Here is an 11128-nt window from a genome sequence, read left to right on the forward strand (position 1 = left end):
ATACTTGGCTCAGCAATACGACATGTGAGAAGGATCTTGGAATTGTTGTTGATCACAAGCTGAATATGAGCCAACAGTGTGATGTCCCTGCAAAAAAGGCAAATGCTATATTAGGCTGCATTAACAGAAGTATAGTTTCCAAATCGCATGAAGTATTAGTTCCCCTCTATTCAGCACTGGTTAGGCCTCATCTTGAGTACTGTGTCCAGTTCTGGTCTCTGCACTTCAAGAAAGATGCAGACAAACTGGAACAGGTTCAGAGGAGGGCAACAAGGATGATCAGGGGACTGGAAACAAAGCCCTATGAGAAGAGACTGAAAGAACTGGACATGTTTAGCCTGGAGAAGACTGAGGGGATATATGATAGCATTCTTCAAGTACATGAAAGGTTGTCACATAGAGGAGGGCCGGGATCTCTTCTCGATCATCCCAGAGTGCAGGACACGGAATAACGGGCTCAAGTTACAGGAAGCCAGATTTCGACTGGACATCAGGAAAAACTTCCTAACTGTTAGAGCCATACGACAATGGAATCAATTACCTAGAGAGGTAGTGGGCTCTCTGACACTGGAGGCATTCAAGAGGCAGCTGGACAGCCATCTGTCGGGAATGCTTTGATTTGGATTCCTGCATTGAGCAGGAGGTTGGACTCAATGGCCTTATAGGACCCTTCCAACTCTACTATTCTATGATTCTATGAGGTATGACTGGTGAGAGATGATACGTGTCAGCTGAAAAGGATACATTAAGTGTATAGGAAACTCCACCTTATGTTGGGTCACTTGCCATATATGGAATAAGATCTGGAATGTTCTGTGTGATGCATGTACAGCTATATAAACCTGTGTGTACGTGGTTCTTGAGGGAGACTCTCTGACTCTCTCCTGATGTACATCAGTGTTTTCTTTATTGCAATAAACCTGTCCAATCGATTGTTTCTCCTAAAATTTGATTTGTGAAGTTATTTTCCTTCCACACAGTTTAACCAATGGTGAAGGGCACTGGAAACAGTAGTCCAATAACATCGGGAATCCAACCCTGAAGAACATTGCCCTAGAGACAACAGCAGCTGCACTGATGCACACCAGGGACTGGGAAAGGGCCACAGGAGACAGAGAAGCTGGGGGGAGGGAAGGAGCTCAGAAACAAGGTCTTTGAAAGATGCAGTAACCAATGGGTCATAAAGGCAGAACCTGGATGTAGATTAAAGAAACTACAAAAAGAGAAGTTCTCGAGAAACCTCATAGCTCTTTATGAGGGATTGTTTGAAGGGGATGGCGTGAAAAGAGAGAGACGGGAGAGTACTAGGGAGGCCTGCCTAGGAGAAGTGGGACCAAAGACAACAGGTTGGGGAGGAATCAAGTGCTGTTGGAGATATAACAACAGGGACAAAACTTTACATGTGGGCTAGGGATGGGGAGGGCAGGGCTGTGTTCGGTGTCAGCAGGAAAATATTGAACAGGTGGTGGGCCAAACATGGGAGTGTGTACTAACGTGGCTGCTGTTACAGAATGGAATTCTCCAGTTTGTCCATTGTGGATGTTACTGTCACCGCAGCATTTGTCCTTGCAGATGTGAGTGGGTTGGGTAAGAGGTGAGTGGCAAGATCTGTACTGAATTTTACATTATTAGTTTGAGCTAACCAGCCAATTCTTTGGCAGGGGGCTTTTAGTAGAAGGTATAACATAGTTATGTAATGATACATTTTGGTTATATAACATTAAAAGGTAAGCTCCAGATAATACTGAATAAGTACAATAGAATGGGAATTGGAACTGGGAGCACTGTGGTCATCCATGATCTCATTGAGGGACATTGGGCAAATTGCACACTCTGCCTCAGTTTCCCAATCTATACAATGGGAGTATCACAGCACAATCATAAGTACTGCGTGTTTTCTCTGAAATTAGCTGCACTATGTTCAATGAGGCTTAGTCCCAGGTAATGTGTATAGGATTGCAGCATTGACCTTACAAGGTTATTAAAGACAAATATCTCCTATTCTATATTTGAGTAAGAATGTCATCGCAGTGGAAGGACAGGCCTCATCTCTCTGCGTACTCTAAAAATACTGAGATCCTTTCCTGCCCTGAAGCAGTGAGGACAGATAGGGACAGGGAGGGGAAAAGTAGTTTAAAACAACAGGAGAGGTCTGAATAGATAGGGGAAGGAAGAAACACTGAGGGGTGTTTGTTTTTTTTTTAAAAAAAAGTTTTAACAAGGAGAAATAGCAGAGATGGATACATCACAGAAGCTAACACCAAAAAGTGAACACAGGTACAACAGATCCTTTCCCAACTCCCTTCTTGCTCTATTCAAACCTCTCGTGTGTTTTTTAAACTCAACACTTTCCCCCTCTCATGTTCCTCCATCTCTGCTTTATTCAAACCTCTCATATTGTTTAAAAGCAATACTTTTTTTCTCAGTGCCGGCTTTACTCAAACCTTTCTCATTGTTTAAAACCAATGCTTTCCCAGTAATGTATCCCTCCCTGCTTTACTCACACCTCATCTGTTGTTTACAAGGGATGTGTGTGTGCAAACTGGGCTTCAGAATTTGATGGGGCGGAGGCATGGAAATGGAGGGTAGTCTCTGTGCAAGGGGGAAGTGAGATAAGGACAGAGGCAAAAGGGGTGAAGGTGAAAACAGTGTGTGTGCAAATGTGGACTGAAGTGTAGGAGGGATGAGAGAAAGAAAAAGGGTGAAGGTGAAAAGGGGGGTCAAAGAAAATTTGTAAAAAAGGAAGGAGTAGGAGATATGGGAAGGGGGTGAAGATGAAAACGGGTACAAAAAGGGCTGAAGAATAGTGGTGGGTTCATAACTGAGCAGAAGGTGTGTTTAGTAGCTGCAAGGTGTGGGAGAAGGAAGATGCAAGAAGTTACCATGTGGGTGGTCTGTGTGCAAGGGAGAGGTGCAGAAATGGAGGGGGAGGAGGCATGGACATGGGGTGAAGGAGAAAAGGTGCTGCAAAGTAGAGCTGCAGAATAGAAGAGAGAAGTGGCTAGGAACGTGAAAAGAGCTTAACATCTGCATGGGGTGGAGAGGGGAGCTTTAGGCAAAGGTGACGTGTGGACTAACAGTTCAAGACCAAATGGCCACACAATATTATCTGTAAATTAGCACCAATGTCATTGACTCTCCCTTTTAGTCATTTGGGCTTATTTTCCAAGAGGTTGTTTGATATCTTATAATTCTTATTTGATCTAATTGTTATCTGTATAATAGTGTCCTGTCTCTTTAAATTGCATATATGATTAATGGCAGCTGACCTTGATTTCTCTACATATACAGTCAAGGCTGGCGTTTTTTCACAAGCAGCTTTTGGTTACCTTCCTTTGGAATATTGGTGCCCCTTTTTAAAGAAGTGTTTGGCATATTGGTGGTAAGGTATCTTCTATAGGTTCTCTCTATAGCAGTTTTTTATTCATTATAATAATTCTGACTTTTTACTTTATAATTTCAGGGATAGTTATTCCCTTGGAGAATTTGTTCTGCTTTGAATTTCTTGGAAGGCTACAGTGATATCTTGGGAGAGTCAGGTTTGGCTGCCATCCATCACAGTAGTTTCTGAAGTACAGAAATGAAAACACATTCTGGAGTCCCCCCCACAAAAAAATTATAGTGATATATAGAATTCATTGAACTGACATACAGAATTTGACCTGTTTCGCTTTCTGTTTATATACAGGTTTCATATTGGTTGTTTAATTCTATTGAGACAGTTTTGGATTGGCTTGTGTTCCTTTGTTGCCTTTGATACACAAGCTTCATATTGTTTGTGTGCCATATGCATTTGTATCATATTGTTTGTGGTTTGATTTTTTGTATTTAATTGTATATGTACTTTATTATTAACTCATTATTCTCATTATCTATTGTTCCATGACATGGTTATTCTGCATGTTCTATGGAAGACCTCTTCTTTCATTTATAATTTTGCACACAATATTACCTGACAGTAAAATGGTACTGGTGGTCAAGATTATCCATAGTGTTGGGCATCTGGAGAAATGATATGTTTTGGTCATGAGAGACATCAAAGAATAATTAAAGAACCCACATTCACACCAAGATCCACATTCACATCTCTGTATACAGCACTGTCTATCAGTTATGTGGCGTTCAGTACTACTGTATACAGTATGTTTTAATTTTTGTACATCTGTGTGAATTTCATCAGCTTTTTCTAAGTATCACTTCAGCATTTGTTTATTGTTCCCCATATTTCATAAATTGTACATTTATGCACACCATATTTCTCTAGTTGTTGTGCTTGTTAGAATTGGTGTTTTAGTTTCACATACAATTGGTGCCATTGTTTGTGCTGTTAATGATAAAGAGAAACTAGCAGGACCCAGGTAATATGTTGCCGTGCTAAACCCATCTCATAAACAACATGTTTCCTGAACTTGCAAACTTCAAAAGCCCCAAGGCTAACTATAGGAAGGCTACAACTAAGTGTATTTTTAGCCTTGCAGAAGTCCAGGAGTGTCAAAAGCTTTGGATAGGTTCCACAGAAACATAGAGCTGCAAAATGTAATGCTGATCTTTTGGCACTGAAGAGCCATAAACAAGCAAAGCAACATCACTCAGGCTTGCAGGGAAGGCATTAAACACATGGAGCTTACTGGGATATGTGATAAAGGAAGAGAAGGCACATTACAGTAACAGACCTGCAGTTGGAAGAGCCCAGCCTGGTCTGGAACATTATGTTCCTGACGAGTTTAAAACTTAACTTCTGACACAAGTTGCTAAAGCACATGGAGCTTTAAGAGTTAGGATCTGTTACGGAAGCCAGAGAATGGCAATCTCCAGGCAAATTAACAAAAAAAGTTGAGTAGACAGTTTAGTTCAACAGAAGTTGGGAAAAAATATTGACAGATTGAGAGTAGATTCACTAATAGGAAAAAAAAAACCCTTGTGGTTTAAGAACATAACTATAGCCAACAGATCTTTCTACCAGATGTTAAAAAGCAGGGAAATTGAGCAGCCATAGTGAATGTGCAAGGGGAGCAGGACACCTGACCTCCCCTCTGAGATATGCAAACACAGTTTGGGTTGCTTTTTCACAGTCCAATCCACTTCCTGTGTAGCTTGGAAGAATTTGGTAACATGTGCGTCTGAGCATATGGTGAGTGGTGGCAACACCTGCAATCAGGACTGCATCTCCAAAGATGGAGAATTACATTTTTTGTATGTTTGTTGGGGAAGGGAGAGAATCTTGCACCAGAGGGAGGGCTGGAGTGAGGAGGGGAGAGGGGGAGGAGGAGGGGAAGGGGGACAGGAGAGTGGGGATAGGAAGAAGGAAGGGGCAGGTTTCATCATTAGCATAATTGAGTTCAATGGAATTTATTCCTGTGCAATCATGCTTAGGATAGCTGAAATTGACCTGAGAAAGGATAGAGGAAGGGGTGAAGATTGGGTGGGTGGACGGACAATGTTAGAGGGAAAACCCCTTTCCTTTTCAAAAGGGAAACATTGTTAACAGAATAATTATTTTTCTGTTTTCCCCGCCTTTTTATTCTACAGCAGACACATGTAGGCCACATTCACACCACACTTTTATTCTACTGTTATTCCATTTTAAACAGTCATGGCTTCCCCCAAAGAATTATGGGAAGTGTAATTGGTGAAGGGTGCTGAGAGTTGTTAGGAGACCCCTCCACAGAGCTGCAATTCCCAGACTTTCTGGAGAAGAGGGATTGATTGTTAAACCACTCTGCTTTAGCTTTGTGAGGGGACACAACTCTCAGCACCCTATACAGACTACCCAGGATTCTTTGGGGGAAGCCATAGCTGTTTAAAGTGGAATAAATATATATTATGAATGTGGCCATGACTTCCTCAATAGAATCCTGGGAATGGAATAAGAGGAGAGGTCCTCATCTGGATAAGGAATTGGTTAAGAAGCAGAAAGCAGAGAGTAGGAATAAACGGACAGTTCTCCCAATGGAGGGCTGTAGAAAGTGGAGTCCCTCAAGGATCGGTATGGGGACCTGTACTTTTCAACTTGTTCATTAATGACCTAGAATTAGGAGTGAGCAGTGAAGTGGCCAAGTTTGCTGACGACACTAAATTGTTCAGGGTTGTTAAAACAAAAAGGGATTGCGAAGAGCTCCAAAAAGACCTCTCCAAACTGAGTGAATGGGCAGAAAAATGGCAAATGCAATTCAATATGAACAAGTGTAAAATTATGCATAGTGGAGCAAAAAATCTTAATTTCACATATACGCTCATGGGGTCTGAACTGCTGGTGACCGACCAGGAGAGAGACCTCGGGGTTGTAGTGGACAGCACGATGAAAATGTTGACCCAGTATGCAGCAGCTGTGAAAAAGGCAAATTCCATGCTAGCGATAATTAGGAAAGGTATTGAAAATAAAACAGCCGATATCATAATGCCGTTGTATAAATCTATGGTGCGGCCACATTTGGAATACTGTGTACAGTTCTGGTTGCCTCATCTCAAAAAGGATATTATAGAGTTGGAAAAGGTTCAGAAGAGGGCAACCAGAATGATCAAGGGGATGGAGCGACTCCCTTATGAGGAAAGGTTGCAGCATTTGGGGCTTTTTAGTTTAGAGAAAAGGCAGGTCAGAGGAGACATGATAGAAGTGTATAAAATTATGCATGGCACTGAGAAAGTGGATAGAGAAAAGTTCTTCTTCCTCTCTCATAATACTAGAACTCGTGGACATTCAAAGAAGCTGAATGTTGGAAGATTCAGGACAGACAAAAGGAAGTACTTCTTTACTTAGCGCATAGTCAAACTATGGAATTTGCTCCCACAAGATGCAGTAATGGCCACCAGCTTGGATGGCTTTAAAAGAAGATTAGACAAATTCATGGAGGACAGGGCTATCAATGGCTACTAGCCGTGATGGCTGTGCTCTGCCACCCTAGTCAGAGGCAGCATGCTTCTGAAAACCAGTTGCCGGAAGCCTCAGAGGGGAGAGTGTTCTTGCACTCGGGTCCTGCTTGCGGGCTTCCCCCAGGCACCTGGTTGGCCACTGTGAGAACAGGATGCTGGACTAGATGGGCCACTGGCCTGATCCAGCAGGCTCTTCTTATGTTCTTATGTTCTAAGTATAGTTTGTGAAGGGTGCTGAGAGTTGTTAGGACACCCCTATTCCCCTCAGAGAGTTACAGTTCCAAGAGTTCTCTGGGAAGTGGGGCTGACTGTTAAACCAATCTGGGACCTGTAGCTCTGTGAGGGGAATAGGAATCTCCTAACAACTCTCAGCACCCTTCACAAACTACACTTCCCAGGATTCTTTGGGGGAAGCCATGACCATTTGAAGTAGAATAATAGTGGAATAAATCTACAGTGTGAATGTGGCCATAGTCTCCCACCCAAATTTAAACGAAAGCTGTCCCTGGCGACATCCACACCAGACATTTATTCCACATTAAACACCCAAAGAGTCCTGGGAAGTGTAGTTTGTGAAGGATGCTGAAAGTTGTTAGGAGATGCCCTATTCCCCTCACAGAGCTACAATCACCAGAATTCTCTGAGAAGAGGGACTGACTCTTAAGCCACTCTGGCCATTGGAGCTCTGTCAGTGGAACAGGAGTCTTCTAATAACTCTTAGTACCCTTCACAATCTACACTTCCCAGGATTCTTTGGGGGAAGACATGACTTTTAAAAGTGGAATAAATGTCTGGCGTGGGTAGGGCCCCTGATGAGCCAAGCCAATCAGTGGTTAGTCTGGATTTTAGAACACTGACACTTGGTTCTTACTGAGCATGTCTGTGCTATCATAGACTCCAATGTTAATTTTATTAATTAAAAACCAGCCATGCATTTTTTTAACCTTTAAACTGTAGAATATGAAGGTCAGAGTATGGGGCAAGGTCAGTAATAGGATTACAGGTACTCTGTGAACATGTCTGATTTTTAATTAATTTCAACTTATTATGAGCTACAATCACCAATGCTGCCCTGGGCTCCCACTGGGAAGAATATAGTGGGATATAAATCAAATAATAAATAAATAAATGAGACCACTGACAGAAAAAAAGTCCAACAGGGGTCTGGATTCCCTCCCCCCCATTTTACACTTTCAACTCTAGATTCTCTCTGAGTGTTTTGTGTATCACCATGAAAACTTCAGAGGGTTGTTAAGCAAGCATTTCTGAGTTCAGGACTACAAGTTTTGTAAGGGTTTGTTTTGAAATGAGCTTATGGGGAGCAGCAGAATCACATGGGGGGTATTTTCAATTTAACATATTAGACTGTGAAAAATCCATGCTGGTTATAGTATACGGCCCCTCTCGTGGCTGTATAATAAGTAATTTGGAAGCTAGGACTTAATTTCAGTCACCCAGTAGTAAGCGTTATTCACATACAATTCAATTGTTCTTCCTCCCAAGTCATTTTAAAGTTGTGGCTTTTTTGTAAGTACAACATAGGGTTGGTTAGCAGCCGCAGCCGCAAAATAATACAGGAGGAAAGGCTACTTCAACCAAGCAGGAAAAATATGCTATCCAACTCTATCACTAGGTATGATTACTTGAATATCCAAATCTTCCAATATTAGTGACAGTTTTATCTTCCCAAATTAAGATATGCCAGTTTATACATTACACAGCAAATATTTGAAGGAGTGACCAGTATAAGCTCCATGTGCTTCCTCATACCCTTATTTTCTTTGAACATATTGGTACTTTTAAGCAAATTCAAAAATGACATCAAGCAGCATATACTCTATTTGTCTAACACCAATGATTCCCCAGGCTGTGTCAGGATCACAAGTGTGACACACTAAATACGTGAGTTGTCCTGTGAGCCAAGTACGCACAGCACTGCTTGACTCTTTCCATTCAGTCTTTGCTGAAGGTGGGCATCTCTTTCAGATGTGATGGCATCCATTCACCCTGTGTGATTTACTTATCTTCAGGGGTGGCATAATCATTAAGTGACTTAAGCAGAAACACAGGGGTCGTTCAAGGGCAGGTAGCTGAAAGGGTGAAGACAGACATAATATAGAAAATAGACAAGTAAAAAGGAAGCCAAAAAGGAAATACAAGAGGTTATCAAACGACAAAAATAGAAGCTTAGCTAGAATGTATACCGCAGATCAGAAAAGGAACCATCAAGGGACACTCATCAACCCATAGCTTCCTTCAGAACACAAAAGTCTTCCCTAAATGGGAGCACAAAAAGTAACACTGGTGAAAAAGAAATGCAGACAAAAAGGGATAAAAAAAATGAAGAGTGCATTGTTAAAAACATAAAAGGCCAACAATAAAACATTTTTTAAAATACACAAGAAGCAGGAAGCTGACTAGGGAAGTGTTGGATCTTTGGGCAACATGGGAGTCAAAGGGGTGCTGAAAGAGATTGCAGAGATGAAAGAATTCTTTTTATCTGCCTTTACAGTGTGGATGATGTTGGGCAGATTCTTTCACAGGAAGGGATTTTAAGGAACTGAGGCAAATAGCAGTGACAAGATACTGACAAATTTAAAAGTGACATATCATGAGGTCCACGCCAGAGTTCTTAAAAGAATTCAAATGTGAAATTGATGATTTAACAAAAACATGCAACTTGTCCCTGAAATTAGCCTGCATATCTGAGGAATGGGAAGTGGCCAAGTGGCCAATGTAACACCAAGGCTGCAATCCAATACATACTTACTAGGAAGTAAATCCCATTAAATCCAATGGAGTTTACTTCTGAATAGACATTATTGGATTGCAGCACAAGTCTTAAAAGAGGACCTAGGAAATTACAGGCTGGTGAACTTAATGTAGGTTCTGAAAAAAATGGTGAAAAACATTAATAGTAGAATTAATAGCAAAACTTGTTCTCTCAGGATGGTTTCCGTGAGTCCTGTCTCAGAAACTTTTTTAGTTTTTGAATTATGTCAATAAGCAAATGCATAAGGATGATCCTGCATTGAGAGGGGGTTGGACTCGATGTCCTTATAGGCCCCTTCCAACTCTACAGTTCTATGATCCAGTAGACACTGTGTACTTAGATTTTCAAAAAGGTTTTGATAAAGTCTCTTAGTAAAGACTCCTGAGTAAGTTTAGCAGTCATGAGATGAGAGAGCAGATCCTCTTATAGATCCAGTAACTGATTAGAGGAAGCAAAGAATAGGAATAAATGGACAGTTTTCACCTTGGAGGGAAGGATCGGTATTCTGTAATTGGTGTTTTTGTAACTTGTTCATAACCAACCTGGAGTTAGGGGTGAGCAGTAAGATAGCCAAGTTTGCTAATGACAGCAAATTGTTCAGAGTGACAAGAACAAAAAGGTATTGTGAGAAGGTCCAATACGATTTCTCCAAATTGGGAAAATAGATGCTAAAATGACAAATACAATTAAAATATAATCAAGTGTAGACACACACGGGGCAAAATAAATAAATAAATCCTAAGTTCACATATACAGTGATGGGATCTCAGGCAGTGCTGACTGGCAAGGGATTATGGGGTTGTGGCAGATAATGAAAGTGTTGATAGTATGTGGCAGTACGCGAATTCTATCTTTGTTTTTTTTACAGAATTTATATACTGCTTTTCACTTCTATTATCATGAATGATCAAAATGGTGTACATATAAAACATAATACAATCTGATCAATAAAATCCAATTATTAAAACCAAATCAGAGCAGCAGTGGGGGGAATATAAAGTTAATATGACAACAGCAAAAAACAATTGGGATCATTATATACAAATGTATGGTGCAACTGCACTTGGATTACTGTGTACAATTCGGATGGCTGCATCTCAAATAGGGTATTATAGAACTGGAAAAGGTTCAAGAAAGGGCAACCAAAATGATCATAGGCTGGAATAGAAAAGGTTACATTAGAAAAAAAGGCAAGTAAAAGAAGGGGGTGGACAAGATAGAAGTGTATACAATTATGCATGATTTGGAGGAAGTGGACACATTGTTTTCTTCCTCTCACAATATTGGAACCTGGGGTTATCCAACAAAGCCAAAATTGGAATGTTCAAGACAGACAAAAGGTAATACTTCTTCACACAGTTCATAGTTAAAACCATAGAAGCTGTAGAGATGGTCACCAACTTGGGTGGCTTTAAAAAGGGGTTCAAACAGATTCATAGATAATAACCCTATCAATGGCTACCTCCACTGTTGGAGGCAGTATGC

General features: G+C 41.0%; 1 long non-coding RNA gene across 1 annotated transcript; it reads left to right on the forward strand.

The window, feature by feature from the left end:
- Positions 1-3274: 3274 nt before the first annotated feature.
- Positions 3275-4255, forward strand: LOC133390010 (uncharacterized). The gene is made up of 2 exons (XR_009764265.1): positions 3275-3382; positions 3464-4255. It is a non-coding gene; the product is annotated as an uncharacterized LOC133390010 (long non-coding RNA).
- Positions 4256-11128: the final 6873 nt, after the last annotated feature.

Source organism: Rhineura floridana, chromosome 8 (genome assembly GCF_030035675.1).
Source record: "Rhineura floridana isolate rRhiFlo1 chromosome 8, rRhiFlo1.hap2, whole genome shotgun sequence".
NCBI classification, from domain to species: Eukaryota; Metazoa; Chordata; class Lepidosauria; order Squamata; family Rhineuridae; genus Rhineura; species Rhineura floridana.